The sequence below is a fragment of the Nansenia antarctica genome (assembly GCF_963989245.1).
Source record: "Nansenia antarctica genome assembly, chromosome: 3".
NCBI lineage: Eukaryota > Metazoa > Chordata > Actinopteri > Argentiniformes > Microstomatidae > Nansenia > Nansenia antarctica.
The window spans coordinates 74992660-75005159 of NC_137688.1; the positions used below are offsets into that span (position 1 = coordinate 74992660).

A 12500-nucleotide genomic window follows, 5' to 3' on the forward strand; every position below is an offset into this window, starting at 1 on the left:
AAGCGATGAAGAACCCACTCGATGTCATATCCAACAGTTTTACATTCACTAAATACCTACATTTAGTTAGCAAAGTCGGGTGGGGGGTATTATTCGTATTAGTGTGGCAGTGTGTGTAGCCACGCCCACCCCAGCTGTATGTAAAGAGCCATGTGTGTGCGTCTGGACCTGGACCTGACAAATTTACAAGATGGAGCTGAAGCTGAAGCTCTCGCTAATGCTATCAACAGAATTTCAAAAGCAGGCAGAAATATCGACAGTGGGCAATTAATGAACTCCTTCATACTGGACTATACATAACGGGAACTCCGAATCTGACGTTGACAGATGACAACGGAATTTCAGACATTGATCTCCACATCAGTTCACTATTCTTGGGACAGTCGTCTGCACAGACCTTCTGCTGTGTTCTTGGGTAAGTTTTAGTGAGTTACATGTGTTGTTTACTAGGATTTTGTATTGTTTACTTAGGATAGCCAAACAGTTATTGGATGTTTTGTGAGTAAGGTAGATAGCCCCGTTGTTAGCATCAGTTATCAGACCACTGAAACTGCTCACCACACTTATGCCACCCCTCTACAAAACTAATGAGATGGTGGGAGGAAGAAATACGTTGTCAAAGATAAAACATAATGAATAAATACATTTGTTGGAGACCTACTAAACATGCAACATAGTGTAATATGTTTTATGCACCATTTTAGTGTGTTTGTGTGTACCAGTGTTAGCTTGTTAGCTAGCTAGCTAGCTTTGTTAGAGATATAATAGATTATAGAAAAAGTAAATGCTTTTGTAATGAACGCTAATGTTGTCGCTAATGTAATCCTTATATCAAAAATAAGGATGAATTCATTGATATGTAGATTTGCTGTAGAATAATACTGTGGATTGAACTTATTTCACTAGCCTACTTCAGTACAAGTACAGTACACAGAGAGTCTATGGAAAACCTACACTAGCAGTGTGTCCACACCTCTGACCTGACATATTTGTTGAATATGAGAATGACAAGGTGAGAGGTTCTGAGAGATGACACCTTGATGAGTCACCAGCACTTCAGGTATTTGCCATTGTCATTGTATAAACAATTCTATTTTATGAACATAGTAGTATTTTGTAGTGGTGTGTTGGTAACAGTGGGCAATCATTTTAAATGTACTGTCTTCTTTTTTTATTAGGCTACAGCTTTGATGCCCGGATGGGAAGGAACTACACCAAGTCCCACTAGATGCTTTATGGACTATAATGATAAATGCATGTGCACACGGACACAACATTATCATTTTTTACCATTCTATTATTGTATTGCTCAATTGTATCTCCCCACGGCTGTCAGAACGGCAGAGTCACTACCCATCTTCCGTCGTAGACTGAAGACCCATCTCTTCAGGTTACACCTTAATTGCTCCTCCTGAGACATCTTCTGCCCCTCACCACTACGTCTCGTAAAGACACCCGCTTTCCCCTCTACTGTGTCCCTAGAACTTCTATTGCCCCCCCGTGTACTGTTTCTCTGTTTCTCCAGTGTAAAAAAACAACAAAAAACTAGGTTTTAGAAGAAGGTGATAGGAGAAGGTTTTTCCTTCTATCAATGGCCCCGGGCCTGAGCTAGATTACTCTTCCTGCTACGAATGGTGGACTGATGATTCTCATGCTTAGTATTCAAATGTATTGATTGTAAGTCGCTTTGGAATAAGGTGTCTGCTAAATGCCAAAAATGTAAATGTAAATGTTGTATCTTGCCTAATTTTTTCCATTGCCATGAATTTTACTCCCTTGTACTTGTAATGGGACGTAATACACTTTTGGCACACATGGCAATAAAATGATGATGAATCATGAATCTTGAATTATTATTATTATTATTATTATTTAGCTATTTAAACGTGTCAGCCCTGCCATTTTGCTTCCTGAGGGTTAGCTGACAACCCCACTGACAGATGACAGGTAGGTAATGACAGGTAGTGTAATGGGGGAGTGGTTGTCTTGAGGGTGTGGTTGTCTTGAGGGAGTGATTAGGGTGGAGTTAACCAGCTATTGTTCCCACCCATTACCTCTGTGAAAAATGTCTCTGAAATGTCTCTGAAGACTTATCTCAGTACGGTGGTTCCGGGGTATCAACATTCAAATATCCATGACTTCTTCAACTTGTTTCAGATTTCAATGTATGACACATCATTTTAAAGCTTACAATCTACCCTTTCATAATCTGGAAAAAACTGAAAATGTTTTGCCCTAGTTGCGGACTTTTTAACCATGCCCTGTCACAAATTATGTGGGGTTCCCCAAGGGTCAATCCTTGGCCCCCTTCTATTCAATCTCAAATGCTTCCATTGGGACATATCATAAAAAAGAACAAAATTGCCTACCACAACTATGTGGATGAGACTCAAATCTACATAGCCCTCTCACCGAACGACTATAGTCCCATTGACAATCTCTGTAATTGCATTGAGCAAATAAACGCCTGGATGACACAAAACGTCCTCCAACTAAACAAGGACAAAACAGCAACTGTATTCGGTGCAATTCAGTCTCTCAGAGAATTGAATTCAAAATCCTCCTAATTACATAGAAATCACAAAATGGTCTTGGACCAAAATACATATCAGATCTCCTCCCACCCTATATTCCCGCAAGGCTCCTACGGTCAGCTGAGACTAATCAACTAATCATTCCAAGAGTGAAAACAAAACACGGTGCAGCAGCTTTCAGTCACACTGCTGCATGCTCCTGGAACAAACTCCCTGAAGAAATCAAACAGGCCCAAACCCTTAAAATATTTCAATCTAAGCTAAAAATGCAGTTATGATTCAACACAAACACTTATATCAATGTATTTTATCCATTAACTATTGTCTTATTAAATGTTTTATCTATTTACTTACTTTCTTATATTTGCTTTTATTCATTGTCATTTTTATTTTCTTACTATGCTCCTCTTGCTATATTTTAAAATAATGTATGTAAAGCACTTTGAATTGCCCCTGTTGTATGACATGTGCTATACAAATAAACTTGCCTTGCCTTGTACTGGATGGGAATTGCCCTCACAACACCCCACAACACCCCTTCCCCCACCACCCACCCAAAAAAGAAAATAGTGAAAACCCCAAAAAACTCTGAAAACTGAAGACAAACTGAGGTTCCTCCCAGAGAGAACAGCAGCCCTCAGCAGCCCCCAGCACCCCCCCAGCAGCCCACAGCACCCCCCCAGCAGCCCACAGCACCCCCCCAGCAGCCCACAGCACCCCCACAGCACCCCCCCAGCACCCCCACAGCACACCCCCCCAGCAGCCCACAGCACCCCCACAGCACACCCCCCCAGCAGCCCACAGCACCCCCCAGCACAGCACCCCCCAGCATGACGTCTGCCTTAGCTCCTCTCTCTGACCTGGAGGCTGTGAGGAGAGAAGCAGCGCTGGGAATCCCAACACCCCAGATCCACCCAGCGTGGAGTTACTCTGTAACTCCTGACATTGTGCGTTAAAAAATCTTGGCATTGATGTCGATGTGGGACATTTTAGTTTTAGGAATCCCAACTGTACTACTAGCTGATGTGAACGGGGGCAGGCTGCTGGGTTCATTAGCCGTGTGTCTGTATTACCCTGCTAATCCTGCCTCAGCCCTGCCCTCATCCCCTCATCACTTCTCAGGCTTTTATCTGAAGCGTTTTAGATAAATCCTCCCCCTCCGCCCCCCCCCTGCTCCCAGGTCAGGGCTTGGTCAGAAACACACACGGGAAGGGGGGGGTTGGAGGGATTGGGGAGGGGATCATCTGGGGACGTTTTACACTGTTCACACACCATGCTGCACAGCCCCACAGAAACACACACACAGGGGGTTGGGGGGGTGGATAAGAAAAAGAAAGAAAGAAAGAAAGAAAGAAAGAAAAAGAGAGAAAGAAAGAAAGAAGAAAAAAATGGCTATAATTTAATCAGAAATGCACTTGAAAATCACCATATCCATCATTATCTCCTCCTGAGTCAATGGGAGATGAGCACATGGCAATGGAGATTCATTAGACAGGCAGGTGTGTGTGTGTGTGCGCGTGTGTGTGTGTGAGAGAGAGTGTGTGAGAGAGTGTGTCTGCTTGTGTCAGTGTGGTGTGTGTGTGTGTGTGTGTGTGCGTGTGTGTGTGTGTGCGTATGTGTGTGTGTGAGTGTGTCTGTGTGAGAGAGAGAGTGTGTGCTTGTGTCATTTTGCGTGTGTGTCTGTGTGTGTGTGCGCGTGCGTGCGTGCGTGTGTGCGCGCGCTCATGCTAGGTTGTCTGGGAAGGCTCTGATTGGTAAGTGGTGAGGTGTGTGTGTGTGTGTGTGTGTGTGTGTGTGTGTGTGTGTGTGAGGCAGGGTGAGAAGCAGGACATTCATCAGTGCTCAGATGAACGAGGCGGGCTTACTAGTTAGACAGAGTCATAAGTAACATCTCATTTCCTCTTTAGAATCAATTTACGTTTCAAAGCTGAAGAGGATCGTCACCAGGGGAGGAGAGAGCTTCTCCCCGCTGAGACATGAAGGAGTCAAAGTCTTCACAGGAGATGTGGAACTAGTGGCAGCGTGAGGTAATTGCGTGCGGGGTTTCTGATTAAAATGGGGCCGAGGTATCTCTCTCTGTCTCTCTCTGTCTCTCTCTGTCTCTCTGTCTCTCTCTCTCTCTGTCTCTCTCTGTCCCTGTCTCTCTCTCTCAGTCTCTCTCTGTCTCTCTCTCTATCTCTGTCTCTCTCTCTATCTCTGTCTCTCTCTGTCTCTCTCTCTGTCTCTGTCTCTCTCTGTGTCTCTCTCTCTCTCTGTCAATTCAATTTCAATTTCAACGGGCTTTATTGGCATGGGAAACATACATTTACATTGCCAAAGCATGTGAAGTGTGAAGATAAAAAACTAAAAGAATGTAATGTACATACATGTACATACTAGAATAAATAAATATATTACATACTAGATTACAAATAAATAGATTACATACTAGAATAAATAAATGAAATAAAACTTATTTCAATTCTTATGGTGGTTTTAGCCCATTTAATTGCCTTTTTCTATCACAGCAGCTAACAAATCTTGCTGCTGTGTTTGCACATTGCTGTACCTCACCCAGCAGATATGGTAGCCTTTCGACATTGGTCAAGTCCTCAAAGTCTCCCTGGATGTTGGTGATCAGTGGGAAGCAGGGTTTCCGTTAGAAAAATTTGCCGTCGGACATCGTGTCCGGGAAGAATTCGATTTACCGGACAAACGTGATATATTCCGGTCATCATATTAAAATATAATATTTTTTTTTTTTTTCAAAATCATATATTTTTTTTCTCCAAATCTAATATAGCTGTTTGTCGCGGTGATTACTGTTGTGTAGCGGCCTATATATGACATTTAATGTCTATTTCTCATCCGATACGATTAGATGCGAGCTATATAATATATAATAATATAACATGATTTGACGCATGCGCGCTATGCCATGCGTCAAATCCAGCGCTGAACGGGCGCCTCACTGGGAACTGAACAGACAGCATCGATCAATGAACGGACTCCACATTACGTTAACTGAAGTTTGTTAAATTGTTTGGGATTAATGTGAGTTTTCTATTTTCTCTTTACAGTTTTACCCTTTTTTTTTTTAAATCAATAAAACAACGTCATTTCTATAAGTCTCGCTGGTTGGGAAGGCATTTCGTTTAGCTCGGGAGTATGACAATGGGAAGAACATAACTGTTTATTGAGAAACAATTGATAGGCAGTCTGGGATACGTATATAAAGAAATACCACAATGTCTAGATGTATAACATTTTATTGAACAGTAACAGTGCAAGCATGTAGGCTACGGGGAACAGGGATTTTGGTCCTTTGTACAGAGGGCGTTTCTCTTCGACAACGCGTTCCCAGGTACCATGGAAGTCATAGGTAGTCCAGCACACTGACAGACAGACAGACAGACAGACAGACAGACAGACAGACAGACAGTCAGCTTACTTCTACCCTTTTGAGTGGAATTACTCCTTTAATTAGCTGTTAGCCATCTCAAAGCCCCCTGAGCTGCTCGTCAACACTGAGAATAGACCACATTATAGAAACCAAAACACCGTTTTTTAAATCCACAGGGAATAACCGAGAGTGTAAGGAAAGGCACACCCAGCGCTGTCAGTGGTGGGGAGACTTGAAGTGGCTTTGCTTGATTTCCATCACAGATTCAAGGATTGAAACACTGATGAAAATAGGGAGTAATAGTGATGGGATTAGCTTAGATTATTTTAGATTAGATTAGATTAGATTAGGTGAGATTCAACTTTATTGTCATTGCAGAGTACAAGTACCAGACAAAAAATGCAGTTTAGCATCTAACCAGAAGTGCAAATAGTGATATAAAAACAAACACTTAACTTTCGGGGAAACTGCTAAAATAAAATAAATTAAATAAATTAAAAAAGAAAGCGACTATTAGCACCGCCGAATGACAACAAACGTATGAGTAATGAGTAAAACAATGTCACTTTTATAGTATGTTGTTTAACTTGCCGTTCGGTCGCCATGGCTCTGGTGTGTGTGTAGCAGCTTCAGCTAGCTGGCTGGAAACTTCTAGGGGTGCGTTCGTAAACACGCTCTGAGAGCGCCGGAGCGCACGCTGGCTTCGATGTCACAGAGCGACCGAGTCGTTCGATTGGACGAGAGGCGTTCCGCGAGTGCTGATCGGATTTCCAGAGCGTGTTTACGAACGCACCCAGCCAGCTTTAGCGAATTGTATTCAACGGGAATTATTTTCACCGGACAATATGTCCGACGACTTTTCAATTTGTCGGACTTCACCAAATTTTACCGGACAAAGACCGGTAATTGCCGGTTAACGGAAACCCAGGTGGGAAGTATGTGTCCCTGATGTCCTTGTACAGCTGGCAGGTAGTTAAGAAGTGCAGCTCTGTTTCCACCTGGTTTTGTGTGCAGTGGGTGCACAGTCTGTCTGGTCTGGGGAGCCAGGTCTGCCTGTGGCGGCCTTTCTCGATGGCCAGGTTGTGTTCACTGAGTCTGTACATAGTCAAGGATTTCCTTAGCTTTGGGTCTGTCACAGTACTCAGGTATTCTGCCACTGTGTGTTTTCTGTTTAGGGCCAAATAGCATTCCAATTTGCTCTGGTTTTTGGTTGATTCTTGCCAATGTGTCAGGTAATTTTCTTTTTGTTTTCTTATAATTTGGTTTAGTCTAATAGGTGGCTCTGCTTGTGACTGTGAGAGTCCCAGAACTAGCTGGCTGAGGGGGCATCTCCCTAGAGTCTCTCTGTGGGTAAGGGCTTTGTTGTGGAGCGTGTCAGGGTGACTTTCTTTTAGGTGGTTGTAAAATGTAAACGCTCTCTTTTGATTTTTATAATTAGTGGGTATCGTCCTAATTCTGCTCTGCATGCGTTATTTGGTGTTTTGCGTTGGATACGAAGAATGGATTTGCAGAACTCTGCATGCAGAGTCTCAATTTGGTGTTTGTCCCATTTAGCTAAATCTTGGTTGGCAGGTGGACCCCAGACCTCGCAACCATAGAGGGAAATGGGTTCTATAACGGAGTCCAATAATTTGAGCCAGATTTGAATAGGGATGTCTAACATGATGTTCCTTTTGATGGCGTAAAAAGCCCTCCTTGCCTTATCTCTCAGGTCGTTCACAGCTTTGTTGAAGCTACCTGTGGTGCTGATGTTTAGGCCGAGGTAGGTATAATTCTTTGTATGTTTTAGGGCAATTGTATCTAGGAAGAATTTGAATTTGTGGTGCTGGAGGCTGGATCTTTTTTGGAAAATCATAATTTTCGTCTTAGTGAGATTCACTGTCAAGGCCCAGGTCTGGGAGAATTGGTATAGAAGGTCGAGGTGCTGTTGTAGCCCTTCTTTGGTTGGGGACAGCAGCACCAGGTCATCAGCAAACAGTAGACATTTGACTTCTGTGTCTACTAGGGGGATGCCAGGTGCTGCAGACTGCTCTAATGTTTTTGCCAAACTGTTGATATAGATGTTGAAGAGGGTTGGACTCAAGCTGCATCCCTGTCTAACCCCCCGGCTTTGGGAAAAGAAGTCTGTGTGGTTTTTGCCAATCTTAACAGCACACTTGTTGTTAGTGTACATTGACTTTATGATGTTGTAGGTTTTTCCTCCAACACCATTTTCCAACAGTGTGAATAGCAGACCTTTGTGCCAAATTGAATCAAAGGCTTTTTTGAAATCTACGAAGCAGGCGAATAGTTTGCTTTTGTTTTTGTTTATTTGGTTGTCAATTAGGGTGCTGAGGGTGAATATATGGTCTGTTGTATGATACTTTGGTAAAAAACCAATTTGGGATTTGCTTAGGACATTGTTTACAGTGAGGTAATGTAGTAGTCTGTGGTTGATGATCATACAGAGGATTTTCCCAAGGTTGCTGTTGACACAGATCCCACGGTAGTTATTTGGATCAGATTTATCTTCACTTTTGTGGAGCGGCGGTATCAATCCTTGGTTCCAAATATTGGGGAAGATCCCAGAGCTAAGGACAATGTTGAAGAGTTTTAATATAGCCAATTGGAATTTGACGTCTGTGAATTTTAGCATTTAATTTAGGATGCCATCGACACCACAGGCCTATTTGGTTTCGAGTGAATTTATTTTGTCCTGTACTTCCTTTACTGTAATTGGAGAGTCTAGCGGGTTCTGGTAGTCTTTTATGGCTGACTCTAAACTTCGTAGTTTATCTTGTATGTGTCTTTGTATGTGTCTTTGCTGTTTTTCTCTATTGGACCAAAGAGATTGGAGAAGTGATTTACCCATATATCTCCATTTTGGATGGGTAGATCCTCATGTTTTTGTTTATTTAGAGTGTTCCATTTTCCCCAAAATGTGTTAGTTTTTTTATGTTTATACAGTTTTAATGTTTCACCATAGTGAAGACGTGTGCTCTGGTTGTCTGGGTCTCTATGTTTCTGGTTTGATAGGTTCCTTAGTTCCTTTCTGAGGTTTTAACACTCGTTGTCGAACCATTTGTCATTGTTGTTATTTCTGGGGGCTTTTCTATTTGAGGCCTTTAGGTCAGATAAGGAGGCTGAAAGGTCAAATCTATTATTAAGGTTTTCTACTGCCTTGTTTACACCTTCACTGTTGTATTGAAAGGTTTTTTTCAGGAACTGGTCTAATAGTGATTGAACTTGTTGTTGTCTAATAGCGTTTTGATATGTTTCAACACTACCTTCCTTCCATTTGTAGTATTTTTTAAAAGTGTGTAGTTTGGTAGGTTTTACTACTTCATGATTGGGTGTTGAACTGTTCAGGTAGACTGTGGTTTTGCTGTGGTCTGACAGGGGTGTTAATGGGCTGATTGTGAACGCTCTGAGAGACACCAGGCTAAGGTCAGTGATGAAGTAACCTTCGCGTGAGGGAATGTGGAGGAGGCCTTGGTTATCACTCCTTTGATGGACTTGGCCACCTCTTCTCCCTGCTTCCTCAGGTCTTTTGTGCCAGTGTGAATGATGATGTGGCTGGGGGACCCCAGGTGCTCCTCTGTCAGCAGCTCCATTGCATGACTGGTATTCTGACACTTTAGTTTTAGAACTCTGTGATTTGGGAAGAGTTTTTGCTCTTCCACATAATATTATCTCCCTATGATTTGAGTCTATGAGGAGTATAATTTGGGGATTTTGAGGTTCGGTAATGGGGTCTGATTGAGAAGGGGGCGCTTGAATTTGTAGTTCTTGGTTTGGAGGTGGTCCTGGTTGGTTGGTGTTGTCATCTTGATCCTGTTGTTCTGCTGGGTCCTGTGAGGGGATGGATGGCTCTTTCACAGTTCGTTCGCTGGTCAGCATTCTCACTTCCTCTTTGAGCTTTCGCACCTCTTCTTTGAGTTGCCTTATCTCCTGCTTGGAAGCCTCTTCGTTGACTTGGAGTTTTTTCACCACAGTCCAGAGAGCAGACAAGCCTCTCTCCCCCTCTGAGTCACTGAGTCTGGTTGGGGAGTTGTTCTTGTTCTGGACTGTTGTCTGCCCAGGTTGGAGTGTGTTGAGTGTGTTAAGTGTGTGTTCCATCTCCACTTGCTTTATCTCCAACAGTGTGAATCTGTCTCTAAACTCAGAGAGCGAATAGGACTCTTTGGTGGGAGGATGACTCTTTACTTGGGGTGTTTTTGTGATGTTATCAGCTGGAGGTAGGATGTCCAGCTGGCCTGTGGTGAGGGTGGGGGTGGTGGGGGTGTCGTCACCAGAGTGGATTGTCTTCTCCTGTGCTCTCTCTTTGATTCTGGGAAAGTCTTCCTCAAAGTGGTTCAGATTGCCCTGGATCGTCACTGTTCCTTTTTTGTAGACGTTTATAATTGTTTGTTCATCCTCTGAATTTATTCGTAGTCTCCATCCACAACTAAAACCTTCTTTTATGACAGAGGAGGAGTGGTCTATTATAGCAGCGTGCCACGCCTGGGGATTGTTGGTGTGGAAAATGAGGTTTGATTTGTTTCAATTTTTCATACAGTCAACAAATAATGTCTCTGGACTGCTCACCAGGAGCTCCTCTTTGTATTTCTTCCTTGCAGATTCATTTGTAATTTTTGCTGGAAACTCTCTTGGCAAAACATTTTGGGCCGCTACCCACACGTTTAGCTGTGTTACTCATTCCACGAATGCATGATCCTTACAAGTTGTACCTCATTGTAAAGGTGACTAATCAGGATTTCCGTTATAAAATACAATACCAATTGGTATTATTAAAGGGGAGGAAGAATCGACTGAAATAACGTTTCCAAACTTTTTTTGAGGGGTTTATACAGTATATATATATATATATATATGCACTGCAATCAACCCAGAGGGAACTATAACAATTGACTCTCTTACTTTTTGATAACACCATGGTGGTGTGTGTGTGTGTTTGTGTGTGTGTGTGTGTGTGTGTGTGTGTGTGTGTATGTGTGTGTGTGTGTGTGTGTGTGTGTGTGTGTGTTAGTGTGTTAGTGTGCGTGTGTGTGTTAGTGTGTTTGTGTGTGTGTGTGTGTGTATATATGTTATGGTGTGTGTGTGTGTATATGTTATGGTGTGTGTGTGTGTGTGTGTGTGTGTGTGTGTGTGTGTGTGTGTGTGTGTGTAAGTGTGCGTGAGCGCACACCCTCACATACACAAAGTAATCCAGTCAAAGTGCTGCTTCTCCTCCATGCTGTTATGGTGTGTGTGTGTGTGTGTGTGTGTGTGTGTGTGTGTGTGTGTGTGTGTGGCTCCTCCATGCTGTGTGTTAGCAGTGTGTTCATTAGCAATGGGGAGGCCGCTCTACAGCAGGCTACACACACACATGCACACACACACACACACACACACACACACACACACACACACACACACACACACCAAGTAAGAAACTCCCCAGTCACCTCTAAAGTTAATGGACAGCACACAGAGTCTTTGGTGAGAGAGAAGAAATGGAGTTCGGTCAAATCAAGATTGTTTCAAGTTCCGAGGGCGTCAGAACTGTTGAATAGGTCGCAATTGTAGTTTAGTTTTAGTAAAAGTTTTATGTGATCATTAAAGCACACACACACACACAACCATGCACTTGATGTTATAATAATAATATTAATAATAATAACTCATTGTATTTATTATAGCGCTTTTCCGGGGGCTCAAAGACGCTGATATGATGAGTCGTCAAGGATATAAAGGACAAACAAATGTATTATTATTATTATTTCCATCTTGGTCCTCTTACAGTTTTGTCAAGTTTGATTCATTCCACAGAGTGGGGGAGGGGGGTGAGGAGGGTGAGGCACCCTGAACCTACAAACTGTTCACTACAAATCTACCCCCCAAAAACACCTACCTACCTAGAATGAGGTGGATACAGCCATACAGCTCAACCCCCCCCCCCACCCCCCCCCCCCCCCCAACACACACACACACACCCACACACCCACACGCACCCCCCCCCCCCCCACACACACACACACACACACACACACACACACCCCCCCCCCCCCCAACACACACAAACACGCACCCCCCCCCCCAAACACACCCACACCCCCCCCCCCCCCCCCACACACACACAGACATATTTATCTGGGGGGGGGGGTAGCGTTCTTCTCGCTCGTTTCCGGGCAATTGGTCTGTCTGCAGAGGGGCCGGGGGGGGAGCGGGGGGAGGGGCCGGGGATGCTGCTGGGAACTCACAGCTAATAAAGGACCCTGATCCATGAAAGGCCTTGAGCAAAGACACACTCAATTAACTAATGCCTGGGGTGGGGGGGGGGGCGAGGGCGGGCGGGGCGAACAAGACCGCCACAGCCCCCCTCATTTACGTATGCGTGTGGCTGGGGGAAGTGGAGGGTGGGGGTATGTGTGCCTATGCGTGTAAAAAAGAGTGGAGGGATTTATTCAATTGCTGTCAGTTTTGACAAATTTGTGCGTCTGAAGTTGGGAGGTCAGGCTAGGCGCTAGGCTACGCTAGGCGGTGTGTGTGTGTGTGTGTGTGTGTGTGTGTCTGAAGTTGGGAGGGCAGGCTAGCCACTAGGCTACGCTAGGCGGTGTGTGTGT

General features: G+C 43.8%; 1 protein-coding gene across 1 annotated transcript in view; it reads right to left on the bottom strand.

Annotated features, from left to right (window-relative positions):
• Positions 1-12500, bottom strand: part of spata17 (spermatogenesis associated 17) — a gene marked incomplete at both ends in the record, with an annotated part of 68235 nt that overhangs the window by 15038 nt on the left and 40697 nt on the right. The window lies entirely within an intron of this gene.